Below are 18428 nucleotides of genomic sequence, written 5' to 3'. Positions count from 1 at the left end.
AAGAATTGACATGTAATGAAACCTACAATTGAAACACTTGTGTATTGGTGCAGAAAAAGAAAATTAAGTCCTTTGGTGAGAAAATAAGACTTGTCTATGAAAATGGTGAAGTTCATAGGTACAAAGTTAGAAGGATGAAATACTATATAGGGATCGAAAGAGTTTTTGCCAGTTCTACTAGAGAAGAATAAAAACAAGAGTAAGAAGAAAATTTTGCGAGGGATATATTCCTCGGAAATTTTGCGACGAATTAGCGATGTTCTCCTATCTGCTCGCAATATACTCGCAATTCTGTAGCAAATTTGCAAGGGACCTTTTCCAACGCAAATCTTCCTTGCAAATCGCTTGTTTTCTTCTAGTAAAAAGGTTTTTAAAAGAATTTTAAAGCGTTGAAGAAGTTACAATAATGTTAACACTGTAACTGTTAGTAACTGGGTCTAGACCTCTTATTTTCGAAAAAGCAAACCGTTTTAGCATAAATTTACTAGAAAACCAAAAAAAAAAAAAAAAAAGGAAACCGTGAAAGTAAAATAAAAAGTAAAAAAAAAATTTTAGAGAAACTGTCGTCTACAGTGTCTTCTTCCTTAGAACAATTTGAAATTTTTTTGTTTCTCCAGCAAAGGAATCAATTGAAGATAACAAATTTAAGGCACTAAAGTTTGATATTTGGGTTTGTTCGATTTTTATTTCTTTTTGTCGAATCTCTTCTCTGTTATAACAATATCTAGGGTTTTCGGTTCGCAAGTACCTCTCAATTTTGCGAGGGATATATTTGCAGGTTGAAGTAAAAACCAATAGTTGGTGTTAATTCTCATGAATATGACCACTTGGTTTCAAAAAAGAATCCTAAAGACAAGGATCTGTTACATGTTTTTTATCTTGTGATCAAAGGGTATAAAATAAGCAAAAAGGATTAGATTCAGGGATGGATTGAAGTGGAACAAGTATTTGAAGGTAGAATTGATCATGTAATGAAACCTACAATTGAAACACTTGTGTATTGCTGTAGAAAAAGAAAATTAATGTCCTTTGGTGAGAAAATAGGACTTGTCTATGAAAATTGTGAAGTTCTTAGGTACAAAGTTAGAAGGATGGAATACTATTTAGGGATCGAAATAGTTTCTGCCAGTTCTACTAGAGAAGAAAAAAAACAAGAGGAAGAAGAAAATTTTGCGAGAGATATATTCCTCAAAAATTTTGCGACGAATTAACGACGTTCTCCTTTCTGCTCGCAATGTACTCGCAATTCTGTAGCAAATTTGCAAGGGACCTTTTCCAACCCAAATCTTCCTTGCAAATCGCTTGTTTTCTTCTAGTAAAAAGGTTTTTAAAAGAATTTTAAAGCGTTGAAGAAGTTACAATAATGTTAACACTTTAACTGTTAGTAATTGGGTCTAGACCTTTTATTTTCGAAAAAGCAAACCGTTTTAGCATAAATTTACTAGAAAACCAAAAAAAAAAAAAAAAGGGAAACCGTGAAAGTAATAAAAAGTAAAAAAAAAAATTAGAGAAACTGTCGTCTACAGTGTCTTCTTCCTTAGAACAATTTGAAATTTTTTTGTTTCTCCAGCAAAGGAATCAATTGAAGATAACAAATTTAAGGCACTAAAGTTTGATATTTGGGTTTGTTCGATTTTTATTTTTTTTTGTCGAATCTCTTCTCTGTTATTACAATATCTAGGGTTTTTGGTTCGCAAGTACCTCTCAATTTTGCGAGGGATATATTTGCAGGTTAAAGTAAAAACCAATAGTTGGTGTTAATTCTCATGAATATGACCACTTGGTTTCAAAAAAGAATCCTAAAGACAAGGATCTGTTACATATTTTTTTGATCTTGTGAACAAAGGATATAAAATGAGCAAAAAGGATTGGAGTCAGGGATGGATGAAAGTGGAACAGTAACATGAAGGTAGAATTGATCATGTAATGAAACCTGCAATTGAAACAGTTGTGTATTGAAGTAGAAAAAGAAAATCAATGTCCTTTGATAAGAAAATAGGACTGTTCTATGAAAATTGTGTAGTTCTTAGGTACAAAGTTAGAAGGATGGAGGACTATTTAGGGATCGAAAGAGTTTCTGCCAGTTCTATTAGAGAAGAAGAAAAAGAAGAGGAAGAAGAAAATTTTGCGAGGGATATATTCCTCGCAAATTTTGCGACGAATTAGCGATGTTCTCCTATCTGGTCGCAATGTACTCGCAATTTTGTAGCAAATTGGCGAGAGACCTTTTCCAACGCAAATGTTCCTTGCAAAGCGCTTGTTTTCTTGTAGTAAAAAGGTTTCTAAAAGAATTTTAAAGTGTTGAAGAAGTTATTGTAACGTTAACACTTTAACTGTTAGTAATTGGGTCTAGACCTCTTATTTTCGAAAAAGCAAACCGTTTTAGCATAAATTCACTAGAAAACCAAATCAAAAAAGAAAAAAAGGAACCCAAGAAAGTAATAAAAAGTAAAGAAAAAATTTAGAGAAACTGTCGTCTACACTGTCTTCTTCCTTAGAACAATTTAAAATTTTTTGTTTCTCCAGCAAAGGAATCAATTGAAGATAACAAATTTAAGGCACTAAAGTTTTATATTTGGGTTTGTTCGATTTTTATTTCTTTTTGTCGAATCAATATCTTGGTTTTTCGGTTCGGAAGTACCTCGCAATTTGGCGAGATATATATTTGCAGGTTGAAGTAAAAACCAATAGTTGGTATTAATTCTCATGAATATGACCACTTGGTTTCAAAAAAGAATCCTAAAGACAAGGATCTGTTACATATTTTTGATCTTGTGAACAAAGGATATAAAATGAGCAAGAAGTATTGGAGTCAGGGATGGATTAAAGTGGAACAGTAACATGAAGGTAGAATTGATCATGAAATGAAACCTGCAATTGAAACACTTGTGTATTGCAGTAGAAAAATGAAATCAATATCCTTTGCTGAGAAAATAGGACTTGTCTATGAAAATTGTGAAGTTTTTAGGTACAAAGTTAGAAGGATGGAGGACTATTTAGGGATCGAAAGAGTTTCTGCCAGTTCTACTAGAGAAGAAGAAAAAGAAGAGGAAGAAGAAAATTTTGCGAGGGATATATTCCTCGCAAATTTTGCAATGAATTAGCGACGTTCTCCTATCTTCTCGCAAAGTCCCCGCAATTCTGCGACGAATGTGCGAGAAAATTCATCGCAAGTTCCTCACAATTTTACGAGGGATATATTAGCAGGTTGAAGGGAAATCAATAGTTGGTGTTAATTATCATGAATATGACCCTTGTGTTCCACAAATGAATCCTAAAGACAAGGATCTGTTACATGTTTTTGATCTTGTGATCAAAGGATATAAAATGAGCAAGAAGGATTAGAGTCAGGGATGGATTGAAGTGGAACAAGTACTTGAAGGTAGAATTGATCATGTAATGAAACCTACAAATGAAACACTTGTTTAGTGCTGTAGAAAAAGAAAATTAATGTCCTTTGCTGAGAAAATAAGATTGGTCTATGAAAATTTAGAAGTTCTTAGGTACAAAGTTAGAAGGATGGAATACTATTTAGGGATCGAAAGAGTTTCTGCCAGTTCTACTAGAGAAGAAGAAAAACAAGAGGAAGAAGAAAATTTTGCGAGGGATATATTCCTAGCAAATTTTGCAACGAATTAGCGACGTTCTCCTATCTGCTCGCAAAGTCCACATAATTCTATAGCAAATTTGAGAGGAACGTTTTCCATCGCAAATTTTCTCGCAAATCGCTTGTTTTCTTATAGTACAAAGGTTTCTAAAAGAATTTTAAAGCGTTGAAAAAGTTATTGTAATGTTAACACTTTAAATGCTAGTAATTGAGCCTAGACCTCTTATTTTCGAAAGAAAACCGTTTTAGTATAAATTCACTAAAGCCTAAAGTTCACTGAAAACCAAAAAAAAAAAAAAAAAAAGAGGAACTGTGAAAGTAACAAAAAGTAAAATAAAAATTTTAGAGAAACTGTCGTCTCTCTCACTGTGTCTTCTTTCTTAGAACAGTTTGAAGAAATTTTGTTTCTCCAGCAAAGGAATCAATTGAAGGTAACAAATTTATGACACTAAAGTTTGATATTTGGGTTTGTTCGACTTTATTTATTTTTGTCGAATCTCTTCTCTGTTATAACAATATCTATGGTTTTCGCTTCGCAAGTACCTCGCTATTTTGCGAGATATATATTTGCAGGTTGAAGTGAAACCAATAGTTGGTATTAATTCTTATGAATATGACCACTTGGTTTCAAAAAAGAATTCTAAAGACAAGGATCTGTTACTTATTTTTGATCTTGTGAACAAAGGATATAAAATGAGCAAGAAAGATTGGAGTCAGGGATGGATTGAAGTGAAACAAGTACATGAAGGTAGAATTGATCATGTAATGAAACCTGCAATTGAAACACTTGTGTATTGCTGAGAAAAAGGAAATCAATGTCCTTTGGTGCGAAAATAGGACTTGTCTATGAAAATTGTAAAGATCTTAGGTACAAAGTTAGAAGATGGAGGACTATTTAGCGATCGAAAGAGTTTCTGCCAGTTCTACTAGAGAAGAAGAAAATGAAGAGGAAGAAGAAAATTTTGCGAGGGATATATTCCTCGCAAAATTTGCAAAGAATTAGCGACGTTCTCCTATCTGCTCGCAAAGTCCCGTCAATTCTGTAGCAAATTTCCGAGGGACCTTTTACGAGGTGTGAATTCTCATGAATATGATCCTTGTGTTCCACAAATGAATCCTAAAGACAAGGATCTATTACATGTTTTTGATCTTGTTATCAAAGGGTATAAAATGAGCAAGAAGGATTAGAGTCAGGGATGGATTGAAGTGGAACAAGTACTTGAAGGTAGAATTGATCATGTAATGAAACCTGCAATGGAAACACTTGTGTATCATAGCAGAAAAAAAAATCAATGTTCTTTGGTGAGAAAATAGGACTGGTCTATGAAAATTGTCGTCTCTCTCACTGTGTCTTCTTTCTTAGATTTGAAGAAATTTTGTTTCTCCAGCAAAGGAATCAATTGAAGGTTACAAATTTATGACACTAAAGTTTTATATTTGGGTTTGTTCGATTATTTTTTTTTATCGAATCTCTTCTCTGTTATAACAATATTTAGGGTTTTCGGTTCGCAAGTACCTCACAATTTTGCGAGAGATATATTTGCAGGTTGAAGTGAAACCAATACTTGGTGTTAATTCTTATGAATATGACCACTTGGTTTCAAAAAAGAATCCTAAGGACAAGGATCTGTTACATATTTTTTATCTTATGAACAAAGGATATAAAATGAGCAAGAAGGATTGGAGTCAGGGATGGATTGAAGTGAAACAAGCACATGAAGGTAGAACTGATCATGTAATGAAACCTACAATTGAAACACTTGTCTATTGCTGCAGAAAAAGGAAATTAATGTCCTTTGGTGAGAAAATAGGACTTGTCTATGAAAATTGTGAAGTTCTTAGGTACAAAGTTAGAAGGATGGAATACTATTTAGGAATCGAAAGAGTTTCTGCCAGTTCTACTAGAGAAGAAGAAAAACAAGAGGAAGAAGAAAATTTTGCGAGGGATATATTACTCGCAAATTTTGCAACAAATTAGCGACGTTCTCCTATCTGCTCGCAAAGTCCCAGCAATTCTGCGACGAATTTGTGAGAAAATTCATTACAAGTTCCTCGCAAGTACCTTGAAATTTTACGAGGAATATATTTGCAATTGGAAGTGAAACCAATATTTGGTGTTAATTCTCATGAATATGACCCCTGTGTTTCACAAATGAATCCTAAAGACAAGGATCTGTTACAAGTTTTTGATCTTGTGATCAAAGGGTATAAAATGAGCAAGAAGGATTGGAGTCAGGGATGGATTGAAGTGGAACAAGTACATGAAGGTAGAATTGATCATGTAATGAAACCTCCAATTGAAACACTTGTGTATCATAGCAGAAAAAAAAAATCAATGTTCTTGAGAAAATAGGACTGGTCTATAAAAACTGTCGTCTCTCTCACTATGTCTTCTTTCTTAGATTTGAAGAAATTTTGTTTCTCCAGCAAAGGAATCAATAGAAGGTTACAAATTTATGACACTAAAGTTTTATATTTGGGTTTGTTCGATTTTTTTTTTTATCGAATCTCTTCTCTGTTATACCAACATCTAGGGTTTTCGGTTCGCAAGTACCTCACAATTTTGCGAGAGATATATTTGCAGGTTGAAGTGAAACCAAGAGTTGGTGTTAATTCTTATGAATATGACCACTTGGTTTTAAAAAAGAATCCTAAAGAACAAGGATCTGTTACATGTTTTTGATCTTGTGATCAAAGGGTATAAAATGAGCAAGAAGGATTGGAGTCAGGGATGGACTGAAGTGGAACAAGTACATGAAGGTAGAATTGATCATGTAATGAAACCTACAATTGAAACACTTGTGTATCACAGCAGAAAAAAAAATCAATGTTCTTTGGTGAGAAAATAGGACTGGTCTATGAAAAAACTCTGAATAAAAATTTAATCTTAAGTCTGAATCAAATCCAACATAGAGGAAAAATCCATACAAATCATTCAACATAACATAAGTCTAAATCATAATTCTAAATCCAAGTAGACAACAAGTCTGATTCTGAATTACATAACACAAGTTGATTAGTCTAGTCTTAAACTATTTTAAACTAGCTAACATGGACCAAAGTTTCTTCATTCCCTGCAATAATCAACAATGTCTCATTTCAGTTTCATATATAAAACCAAAGTACAAGGATCACTGTAATCTAGAAACTTACCCCAGTTTATTCTTAAACACAATAGATGACCAACTTATCCATTGGTCATGCAATAGATGAACCAAGTGAATCTCTCATATACTCGATTTCATCTGATGCCCTCCAAACTGTTGCATCATCTATTTTCACTATATCCACCCAAACTCTAGCTGCATTATCTCCCAAGCGAACATGTTGTTTCTTTTGGTCTGGGTCGACTGAATGCACACGTCCTTCAGCAACCACCTGCTTCCTTCCACTGATATCCATTAACTTACACTTATGATTAGTCTTGATAACTTCAGCTACACCTTTACGCTGCCATGTCACAATATAACCAATTTTAATATATGTAGAAAAATAACCAGATTCAAGAGCTAGGTAATAACAACAAACAAAATACCGGAGATCTTCTCAGATGGAGTTGTGAATCCAGCAGCTGACTTTTCTTGACAGGAGACTTTGAACCTTTAGCTATGGACTTCTCAGCTATGGCCTTTGAAACTGTTGCAACGGATTTTGTACCTTTTGCTGTAAATATCTCAGAGGATGGCTTATAACCTGCTGCAGTTTGTGAACCTGATGCTGCTGCTTTCCCGGACGCTACTGCTTTCTTGGATCTTGCTGACTTGCCTAGTGATCCTGGTGACTTGCCTACTGATGCTGCTGACTTGCCTACTGATGTTGTTGCTTCCAATGGTGATTTTCCTCTTGCAGCAGAAGTCTGAAGTGGAGATTTCTGGTATGTTGCATCTGCAGGGTTTTCAAAGATAACTTTGTTGACAGGCCATGCAACAAAAGACATTAAACAGTCCTCAAGATAAGTTACATTCATCGTTGGCCTCCATATAAACGTCTCTGGTTGAAGAACTGCATCGACAAATATCTTCACTGCTACATGTCCGAGAGGAAGCCCATTGACTAATGCATTTGGTTCTTGTGTCTACCAACGTCCTTCTGCAACAACAACATCATTTGAAGACAAATCCAAAAGCTGGCATTTGTTATTTGGTCCCTGTCAAAAACATTGAAACCCAGAAATACATTATGTTAATAGAAGATCATTACTCTATATATGAGAATGAGACTGAATAATAAACTTTACCTGACATGCAATGTCTTCTTGTTGGAGATCCTCTTCTAGGCTAAAACACATAGCAGCAGGCCATGCAATCATATGTCCAACAGCTTTTTCAATGATGAACATATTAGCCGCAAGTCTCCAAAGGAATGCTTCTGGTTCAATAGCAGTGTCAATCAAGAATTTAACATCGGTAGGGCCTAAGCGACAGTCATTCACTAATTCATCCGGATCAGAAGAAATAATACATCCCTTAGCAACTTTTGCATCAGAACCAGCCCAATCAAGTAAGAAACATTTTGGTTGTGTTCTTTTGTTCACACTCTGTAAAAGTAAAAGATAAACATAATATTAAGTTAGTATCGTTTAGAACAAATCAAAGCATATGATATGAGTGACTTACTCTTGCAGCTGAGTTTTCACCTACTTCAGCTGATTGTCTCTGTTACAACAAAAGAAAAACAAAGTCAAATCTTATGTACTAATTGAGCCATAAGTCTTTATATATAAATAGATAAGTGCACTAACCTGGTTCTTCATTTTCTCAATTACTTCTTGTATCTCATTGACCTTCTTTTGTAGATGAAGCTGATTCTCTTGCATTTCAGCCATACACTTGTGCTGCACTTGGAAACAAGCTAACTTTGTCTTATTCATATTGCGACCCATTGCTCTCAGTCTACCAGGATTATCAGGCCCTAACAGTTGGCTTAGTGAATCTTGTGCTTCATTTGATGATGGATTATCACTCTTAACAATCTCTTCTGCCTTTTTCTGAAACTCATAAAATACATTTTAAAATATCAAGTGTGATTCAAAATGCCAAAGTGCAAATCAAACGAAACAAAATAACTCACAATCTTTTCAGTAGCATTCGTATTCACTGGTGTAGCATCTTTCTTAGTACGTGACTTAACCCAAACCTTTAGCCTTTTCACTTCAGATGGGTCTGCACTAGCAGTTTTCTAAACCAAAAAAATGATCTCAATTAATACATAAGTGTTTGGACTTTGTAAAAAGGCTGAGCAATATGAACAATATAAGTGTGTACAACTGTTACCATGTCTTCGGCAAGTCTAACCATTCCCCTGCGACTACAAGTATGTGGAATCTGATTGCGCTTTCTTTCCTTGTAGCTATTGCTTACAACCTAACAGATGAATGCTAATTTCTATAGTATATAGATAAATTTACAAATTCCAAATGCATACCTTAAATTCTTGGCTTGTTTTGAGCTTCACAAATTTACGCCAATCAAAAGGAGAAATGTTTTTAGGTCGCATGTTCATCCTCTCTTGGTTAGTCTTAGCTTCTCTAATATTTGTAACTTGCCTTGATTTCCAGGACCTTCACAAACGTCCCATCTGCCTAAGCACTGTAACCTTTTGATACTCTTCATCTAGTTCAAACCTTGCCTGCAATCAAAAACAAAACAGTCAAGTACTCACCAATATCAAATAAACTTGTAAATTTTACACAAAGCTTACCTGAACAGATTTCCAGAGAACTGTCCTAAGTTCTTCACCAATTTTAGTCCAACGTTCAATTGTGACTGGAACGTGTTCTCTTACCAATGCCCCTACATATGATGTCAGCTTAACTGAGCCTTTACCAATAGGCTCTCCCATGTTAGTGAACTCTACTTGTGGATTAATGACCCAAATGCTAATATATCCTAAGTACAGGAAAGCTTCTGGTCAAGGAAGAGGTTCTTCGGTCTTGAGTTAGTCAAAGCTTAGCACGTGGGGTCGCACATGAGAACGGATAAAAGCTGAGAGTCAGCTTCTATAACTCGAGCTCTGTATTTCTTCTGTTCATCCTTGGCAATATCCTTCAGCCTAGTTGGTCCTCGATGTCGTTTACGCTTTGGCTCAACACAATCATCACCCTCAGATAAAACAAGCTCTCCGTGAGGCTCTTCCTCATTGACCTTATCCAGATCTCCATCAACCACCTGATCTGGATTTGCTACTTGATCTGGTTCCAAATGATCTTCATCATTCACCTAATCTCCATCAACCACCTGATCTGGATCTGGTACTTGTTCTGCATCTGATACTTGATCTTCAGCTGGTTTTGCATGTTCCTCATCATTGACTTGTGGTTCAATTGTTCCAATATACTCGACCTCATCATTGGCATTCTTTGCATTGACCTTTTTTTGTTACTTTTACCTCGCTTTTTCTTCTGTTGTCCCATCTTAAATCACCTGAGAAAAATGAAAGAGTAAAGGGTTAAGTACACTGGATGCAAATAAGACATTGAACACACTATGGGAAACAGACATCAAACATAGAGAATGCAACAAGGAATGAAAATGAAGCAAAAAAAAAACTACATTTCACAAACATATATTCCTTCACAATCAGTCCTCTCATTCTCAGCTTCATCCAAGTCAGCGTCTATGTCAACATTTGGTGGCAATGTGCCAATGGCTGCAACTGAATCTAAAAACTCTTTCTTACTGAATCTTCTTGAAGAACCTCTCAATGCAACATACCAAGGTGATGAGTCATCTTCTCTTAGGTAAAAAACTTGTTTTGCTTGAGAGACTAGTATGTACGGTTCCCTTATAAATGAGACTTGACTATGATTCAGGTTTACAAGTGTAAAACCATCCTCTTGCTTCACTCCATTGCCTTTTACTGCTCAGTTGCAGTGGAACAATGGAACGTAAAAGACATTATAATCCGACAATATAATATCAGTAATGCAACCATAGTATGAAACCAAATCGACCACTTGAGAAGTGTCTTTTGCCTCATAGTACACACCACTGTTCTGAGTTTTCTTATCCACTGTTCTTGTATGAAATTGCTTCCCATTCACTATATAACCAGAATATGTCCTTGCACAACTACGTGGACCATAAGCTAACCATTTAAGTGGTTCTTCATGTTTGTTTGAATCAAGAGGTATCTAACAAATTTAAAAAGAAAATGTCAGACACCTATATGCTTACTGATAAAGTATAGTGTTTAAGTGTCAAGTGTGAGAGATAAACATGCGTGTTTTTTAAGCCATGAAGCAAAATTCTAAGTGTGCAAGTTCCATAAGTGTGATGCATCACATCTGCATCTTACATTTGAGTCTTGTAGATGTTGCAGGTGCTCACTAATACAAGGACAAATTAGAATTAGTTAGAGACAGCCATATGGATAAGTAAAATATATATAGCTAAGTAATATAAGACCCTATTGAGATTGGAACTTACTCAACATAAGATTCAGAGACTGCCATATTCTGGATGACAGTCATATGGGCTATTTTTGTCTCCATTTCAGTAAGATTAATATAAGAGCCTGCTGAGATTGGACACCCTTCAAGTATAGAGTTGCTCTCATACTCAGTGTTTCTATCAACACTTTCCTGAACATTTGTTGTCTTCTTCAAAAATTCACTACAAAACTGTAGGCATTCTTCAGCTAGATAACACTCAGCTATACACCCTTCCGGTCTTGCAATGTTTCTCACAAAATCCTTCAGAACTTTCATATATCTTTCAAACGGATACATCCATTTGAAATGAACTGGTCCACCTAACCGAGCTTCTCTGCCTAAATGTACTGTCAAATGCACCATTATATCAAAGAAGCTTGGTGGGAAAAACCTTTCAAACAGGCAAAGGGTTTCAACGATCTCAGTTTCTAGTTCCAAAAGCTGCTCCATATCAATTACTCGCTGACACAAGTGGTTAAAGAAAGTACATAAGTGATAAGTGTATTTTGCATGTTTTGAGCATCCATTTGTCGTAATTTTAGCATTATATCATCACTGTTTTATACCATTTCACATCATTTGTCATCACTTTGCATGTTTAGGATAGTTTTGCATGCATGTTGCATATTTGCGTTGATTTCAGGTGATTTGGAGCTGTTGACGAGCTATCTGGAAGATGTCTGAGTAGTGAATAGGTTTCTGAGGATGGGTTAGAGTAGTGTAGAATTCTCAGTATGCTAGGTGACTGAGTATTGGTTGATAGATCCCTTCTGGATTAGTTGTTCTTAATGCCTATTGCTTTTTGATCAACTGGAATTTGAGCCCAGACATTTCCGCGCCCAAAAGGTGTTCGATGAAATGTCTGAACCACTAATTCTAGAGATTCGTGACCCTGTACCAAGGTATTGGTTGCAGGGAGCGTTTTGGCTTTAACTTGTTGATTCGTAATGCCTGTTAGGTTAGCTCTCGTCAATGGTGATTGAGTCTGGGACTAGGTTAATTTGAGAGTCTTTGTTGCGGTGGCACTTAGATTTGGTTAATGAACTTGTTGTGTAGGGTTAATTTATTGAGCATGTCAATCACCTGTAAACTGAGGAAACGAAACTACTCAATTACCCCATCCTTAGGAATTCTTTATCTGATTGATTTTATTGTTTATTCTACTGTTGATTACTGCATCTGGTCATCTGTTCCTTAGTTTCTGCATTTTTGTCCTGTTACTCGACCTGATACTCGACCACCCAGTTGTCTGGAAACAGACTGTGCAGTCGAGTATCCCTGTTTTACTTTCTGCCTGTTACTCGACCTGTCACTCGACCTCATCCAGTGCTCTACACAGAGCTGTGTTGGTCGAGTGTTTTGCTGTTTTTGTTTGATTTTCTGTTTTCTGCATGTTCACTTAGAACTGCTAGAACACACCAAAACCTGTTATTGCTTGGCTTAACTTAGTGACTTCTGATCACATCTTGATTGTTAGCATCACACCCATTTGGATTGACAACCTAAAATACTACAACGATATGATTGGTGTTTTAGGATAATTGACTAAAAACCTATTATCAATTTGGCGCCGTTGCCAATTGGGTGTTTGTTTGTTACATTTGAGATTTCAGACTTGCTTAGATCAAGTTCTTTGTTAATTTTCTTTTCAGTTACTAACTGTGTGTTTTTCTTGTTGTCTTCTTGATCCAGGTACACCTCTGCTGTATGCGAACTCGATCAACAGGCAATCAGAACCTCCTTTTCAACGACAACATCAACCGCACAGCTCGCGAACTCAGAAAAAGGAGAACCACAGTCAACCCTGTACCTCAGCAACCACTCGAAATGGCTGAAGAACAGAATCAACAAAATGGCCCTGCCAACATTGGTGCTGGAGATGCACCATGTGATCACCGTCAGAGGAAGGGAATTGCACCTCCTGCTATCCAGAACAACAACTTCGAGATTAAGAGTGGTCTCATCTCGATGATTCAGGGGAACAAATTTCATGGTCTGCCAATGGAGGATCCACTCGACCACCTTGATGAATTCGACAGGCTCTACAACCTAACGAAGATCAATGGTGTCAGTGAAGACGGATTCAAGCTCCGTTTGTTCCCATTCTCCTTGGGCGACAAAGCACACATCTGGGAGAAGAATATGCCCCATGACTCAATCACCACCAAGGTCCTGCTGCTCCTGAGGCTGATATGAAACAAATGCTACGACAGCTGCTTCACGGGCAAGCCTCTGGCTCCATGGAGATAGCAAAGAAGATATCTGAGTTACATAAAAAGCTGGACTGTAGCTACAATGATCTCAATGTCAAGATGGAAACACTGAATACCAAAGTCCGTTACTTAGAGGGACATTCTGCATCTTCTTCACCTCCAAAACAGACAACCCAACTACCAGGCAAAGCAATTCAGAATCCAAAAGAATATGCTCATGCTATCACACTGCGTAGTGGTAAAGCACTTCCAACTAGGGAGGAACCAAAGACGGTCATTGAGGACAGTGAAGATCAAGATGGGGAGGATTTAAGTTTCAAGCAACCACTCAACCTGTCATTCGAGCAACCACTCGACCTGTCACTCGAGCAACCACTCGACCTGTCACTCGAGCAACCACTCGATCTGCCACTCGACAGCGTTACTCGACCAACCACTCGACCTGTCATCCCAACAACATCACCAATTGCTCCAAAACCAGTTGCTGTCAAAAACAAAGAAAAGGTCTTTGTCCCTCCTCCCTACAAACCACAACTTCCATTTCCTGGCCGTCACAAGAAAGCGTTGGCAGATAAATATAGAGCTATGTTCGCCAAGAATATTAAGGAGGTTGAGTTACGGATACCTCTTGTTGACGCTCTAGCGCTAATCCCAGACTCTCACAAGTTTCTGAAAGACTTGATCGTGGAAAGAATTCAAGAAGTGCAAGGGATGGTGGTATTGAGTCATGAATGCAGCGCTATCATACAGAAGAAGATCATTGCTAAGAAGCTTAGTGATCCTGGTTCATTCACTCTACCATGCTCTTTAGGTCCATTGGCTTTCAATAGATGCCTATGCGATTTAGGAGCATCAGTCAGTCTCATGCCACTCTCTGTCGCCAAAAGATTGGGGTTCACTCAATACAAGTCCTGCAATATATCCCTCATCCTAGCTGACAGATCAGTAAGGATCCCTCATGGTTTGCTCGAAAACCTCCCAATCAGGATCGGTGCTGTGGAGATACCAACTGACTTTGTAGTCCTGGAGATGGATGAAGAGCCCAAGGACCCTTTGATTCTAGGGAGACCTTTCTTAGCCACTGTAGGAGCTATGATTGATGTCAAGAAAGGGAAGATTGATCTAGACCTTGGCAAAGACTTTAGGATGACCTTTGATGTCAAAGACGCGATGAAGAAGCCTACCATAGAAGGGCAACTCTTTTGGATCGAAGAAATGGATCAGTTAGCTGATGAGTTACTGGAAGAGCTGGCAGAAGAAGATCATCTTAACAGTGCTTTAACCAAAAGTGGTGAAGATGGGTTTCTGCATTTGAAAACATTGGGAAACCAGAAGCTGTTAGACTCCCATAAAGTGATGGAAGAATCAGAACCCTTTGAGGAATTGAATGGACCAGCAACGGAGGTAATGGTAATGAGCGAAGAAGGGTCAACTCGAGTTCAACCTGCACTCTCGAGGACGTACTCGACCAGCCACTCGACCTTGTCTACCAACGAATCTGGGGAGCCGATCATTCCAACTTCAGATGACTGTTCTGAACTTAAGGCACCGAAGGTTGATCTCAAACCACTTCCAAAAGGTCTAAGGTACGCATTGCTTGGTCTAAACTCTACTTACCCTATGATCATTAATGCTGAGTTAAATAGTGATGAAGTGAACCTGCTATTATCTGAGCTTAGAAAGTATAGGAGAGCGATTGGTTATTCATTATCCGACATTAAGGGAATTTCACCTAGTTTATGCAACCATAGGATCCATCTTGAAAACGAATCATATTCTAGCATTGAACCACAGAGGAGGTTAAATCCCAATTTGAAAGAAGTAGTGAAAAAAGAAATTTTGAAACTGCTTGATGCTGGTGTCATCTACCCTATCTCTGATAGTACTTGGGTTTCTCCAGTGCATTGCGTCCCTAAAAAGGGTGGAATGACTGTTGTCAAAAATGAAAAAGATGAACTGATCCCTACTAGAACTAGAACTGGTCATAGAATGTGCATTGATTATAGGAAGTTGAATGTTGCATCTAGGAAAGATCATTTTCCTTTACCATTCATTGACCAAATGCTTGAACGTTTGGCTAATCATCCATATTATTGCTTTCTTGATGGATACAGTGGTTTCTTTCAAATACCAATTCACCCTAATGATCAAGAAAAAACCACTTTCACGTGTCCTTATGGAACTTTTGCTTATAAGAGAATGCCATTTGGTTTATGCAATGCTCCTGCAACATTTCAGAGGTGTATGACCTCTATATTTTTAGACTTAATCGAGGAGATGGTGAAGGTTTTCATGGACGATTTGTCGGTCTATGGCCCCTCTTTCTCCTCATGTTTGTTGAATGTTGGCAGGGTATTGACCAGGTGCGAAGAGACGAATCTTGTTCTCAATTGGGAAAAGTGTCATTTCATGGTGAAGGAAGGCATAGTGTTGGGTCACAAGATATAAGAGAAGGGTATAGAGGTTGACAAAGGAAAAGTTGAAGTGATGATGCAGTTGCAGCCACCAAAAACGGTGAAGGAAATCAGAAGTTTCCTTGGTCATGCTGGGTTCTATAGAAGATTTATTAAAGACTTCTCTAAGATAGCCAGACAGTTAACCAGACTATTGTGCAAGGAAACCGAATTTAAATTCGATGAGGACTGCCTCAAATCCTTTCAAACCATCAAGGATGCTTTGGTATCTGCTCCGGTTGTTCGAGCGCCTAATTGGGACTATCCATTTGAGATCATGTGTGATGCATCAGATTACGCAGTAGGAGCTGTTTTAGGCCAGAAAATAGACAAGAAGCTTCATGTCATATATTACGCTAGCCGAACGTTGGATGACGCTCAGGGAAGATATGCAACAACTGAGAAGGAGCTTCTAGCTGTTGCATTCGCATTTGAGAAGTTCAAAAGCTATTTGGTTGGATCAAAGGTCTATACAGACCATGTAGCTTTGAGGCATATGTATGCCAAGAAGGATACTAAACCAAGACTGTTAAGATGGATACTCTTATTGCAAGAGTTTGACATGGAGATAGTAGATAAGAAAGGCATTAAAAATGGTGCAGCGGACCATCTGTCAAGGATGAGAATTGAAGAACCCCTTTCGATAGACGATTCAATGCCAGAAGAGCAGCTCATGGTTGTAGAGTTCTTCGGAAAGAGTTACAGTGGGAAAGAGTTCCACCAACTGAATGCTGTTGAAGGAGAATCTCCATGGTATGCTGATCACGTCAATTACTTGGCATGCGGAGTAGAGCCTCCCAACCTGACAAGTTATGAAAGGAAGAAGTTTTTCAGAGACATACACCATTACTACTGGGATGAGCCTTATCTTTACACTCTCTATAAAGATAAGATCTACAGGAGATGTGTCTCAGAAGATGAAGTGGAAGGTATCCTGCTGCATTGCCATGGCTCGGCATATGGTGGTCACTTCGCGACGTTCAAGACAGTGTCCAAGATTCTTCAAGCAGGCTTTTGGTGGCCAACAATGTTTAAGGACGCTCAGGAGTTTGTTTCAAAGTGTGATTCTTGCCAGAGAAAAGGCAACATCAGTAGAAGAAATGAGATGCCTCAGAATCCAATCTTGGAAGTTGAGATCTTTGATGTATGGAGGATTGATTTTATGGGTCCATTCCCATCTTCTTACGGTAATAAATATATACTGGTCGTCGTAGACTACCTATCAAAGTGGGTCGAAGCTATTGCTAGTCCTACCAACGATGCAAAAGTTGTGCTGAAGCTATTTAAGACCATAATCTTCCCAAGATTTGGAGTTCCCAGGGTAGTAATCAGTGATGGCGGAAAGCATTTCATCAACAAGGTTTTTGAGAACCTCTTGAAGAAGCATGGAGTAAAGCACAAGGTCGCCACTCCTTATCATCCACAGACAAGCGGGCAGGTTGAGATCTGCAATAGGGAGATAAAAACAGTTCTGGAAAAGACTGTTGGGATTACAAGGAAAGACTGGTCTGCAAAGCTAGATGATGCATTATGGGCTTACAGGACAGCCTTCAAGACCCCCATTGGTACAACTCCTTTCAATCTTTTCTATGGAAAATCATGTCATCTACCCGTTGAGCTCGAGTACAAAGCAATGTGGGCGGTAAAACTTCTGAACTTTGACATAAAAACTGCTGAGGAGAAGCGATTGATCCAACTCAGTGACCTCGATGAGATCCGTCTAGAAGCTTATGAGAGTTCTAAAATCTACAAGGAGAGAACCAAGCTTTTCCATGACAAGAAGATCATCACTAAGGATTTCCAGGTTGGTGATCAGGTGCTACTATTCAACTCTCGCTTGAAACTCTTTCCAAGAAAACTTAAATCCAGATGGTATGGCCCCTTCTGCATCACTGAGGTCCGTCATTATGGAGCACTCACTCTAGCTGGTAAGAGTGGAGACTTCACAGTAAATGGTCAAAGGCTCAAGAAATACTTAGCAGACCAAATCCTTCCAAAGGTGACATCGGTTCATCTCCAGGAACTTCTTGACGATTAAAGGAGTAAAGGAGTCAAGCTAATGACTTTAAACAAGCTCACTTGGGAGGAAGTCCCATGACTATCTCTGTAATTAAATTTTTATTTTCTCGTTATTTTTGATTTGTCTTGGTTATGTTTGTGGTTCTCAGGAACAAAGGAACAATGTGGAGATAGAGTAAAAATTCAAAACTTTTACTCTACAGAAGACAGAGAAGTAGATCTTTTGTAAGCGGCTGTATGACTTCAAAGGTCCAAATGGGTACTGCTCAAACATATCAAGAGGCGTCTCATTAGATGAGTGTAAGGTCACGGGGCTTAAGTCACACGATTATCACGTGTTAATGCAACAGCTTCTGCCTATTGCTCTTAGAGGGTTGCTACCTAAAGGTCCAAGGGTTGCAATCGTGCGCTTATTGATAATAGGTTTTTAGTCAATTATCCTAAAACACCAATCATATCGTTGTAGTATTTTAGGTTGTCAATCCAAATGGGTGTGATGCTAACAATCAAGATGTGATCAGAAGTCACTAAGTCAAGCCAAGCAATAACAGGTTTTGGTGTGTTCTAGCAGTTCTAAGTGAACATGCAGAAAACAGAAAATCAAACAGAAACAGCAAAACACTCGACCAACACAGCTCTGTGTAGAGCACTGGATGAGGTCGAGTGACAGGTCGAGTAACAGGCAGAAAGTGAAACAGGGATAC

At 37.8% G+C, this 18428-nt stretch overlaps 2 pseudogenes across 2 annotated transcripts; one reads left to right on the top strand and one right to left on the bottom strand.

The window, feature by feature from the left end:
* Positions 1-6781: 6781 nt before the first annotated feature.
* Positions 6782-11531, bottom strand: AT4G07760 (annotated as a pseudogene; the record flags this gene model as incomplete). Its single annotated transcript has 1 exon — positions 6782-11531.
* Positions 11532-12746: 1215 nt separating this feature from the next.
* AT4G07755 lies at positions 12747-18143 on the top strand (annotated as a pseudogene; the record flags this gene model as incomplete). Its single annotated transcript has 1 exon — positions 12747-18143.
* Between the last annotated feature and the right edge of the window lie 285 nt (positions 18144-18428).

Source organism: Arabidopsis thaliana, chromosome 4 (assembly GCF_000001735.4).
Source record: "Arabidopsis thaliana chromosome 4, partial sequence".
NCBI lineage: Eukaryota > Viridiplantae > Streptophyta > Magnoliopsida > Brassicales > Brassicaceae > Arabidopsis > Arabidopsis thaliana.
This window is presented reverse-complemented; position numbering and strand designations above follow the sequence as displayed.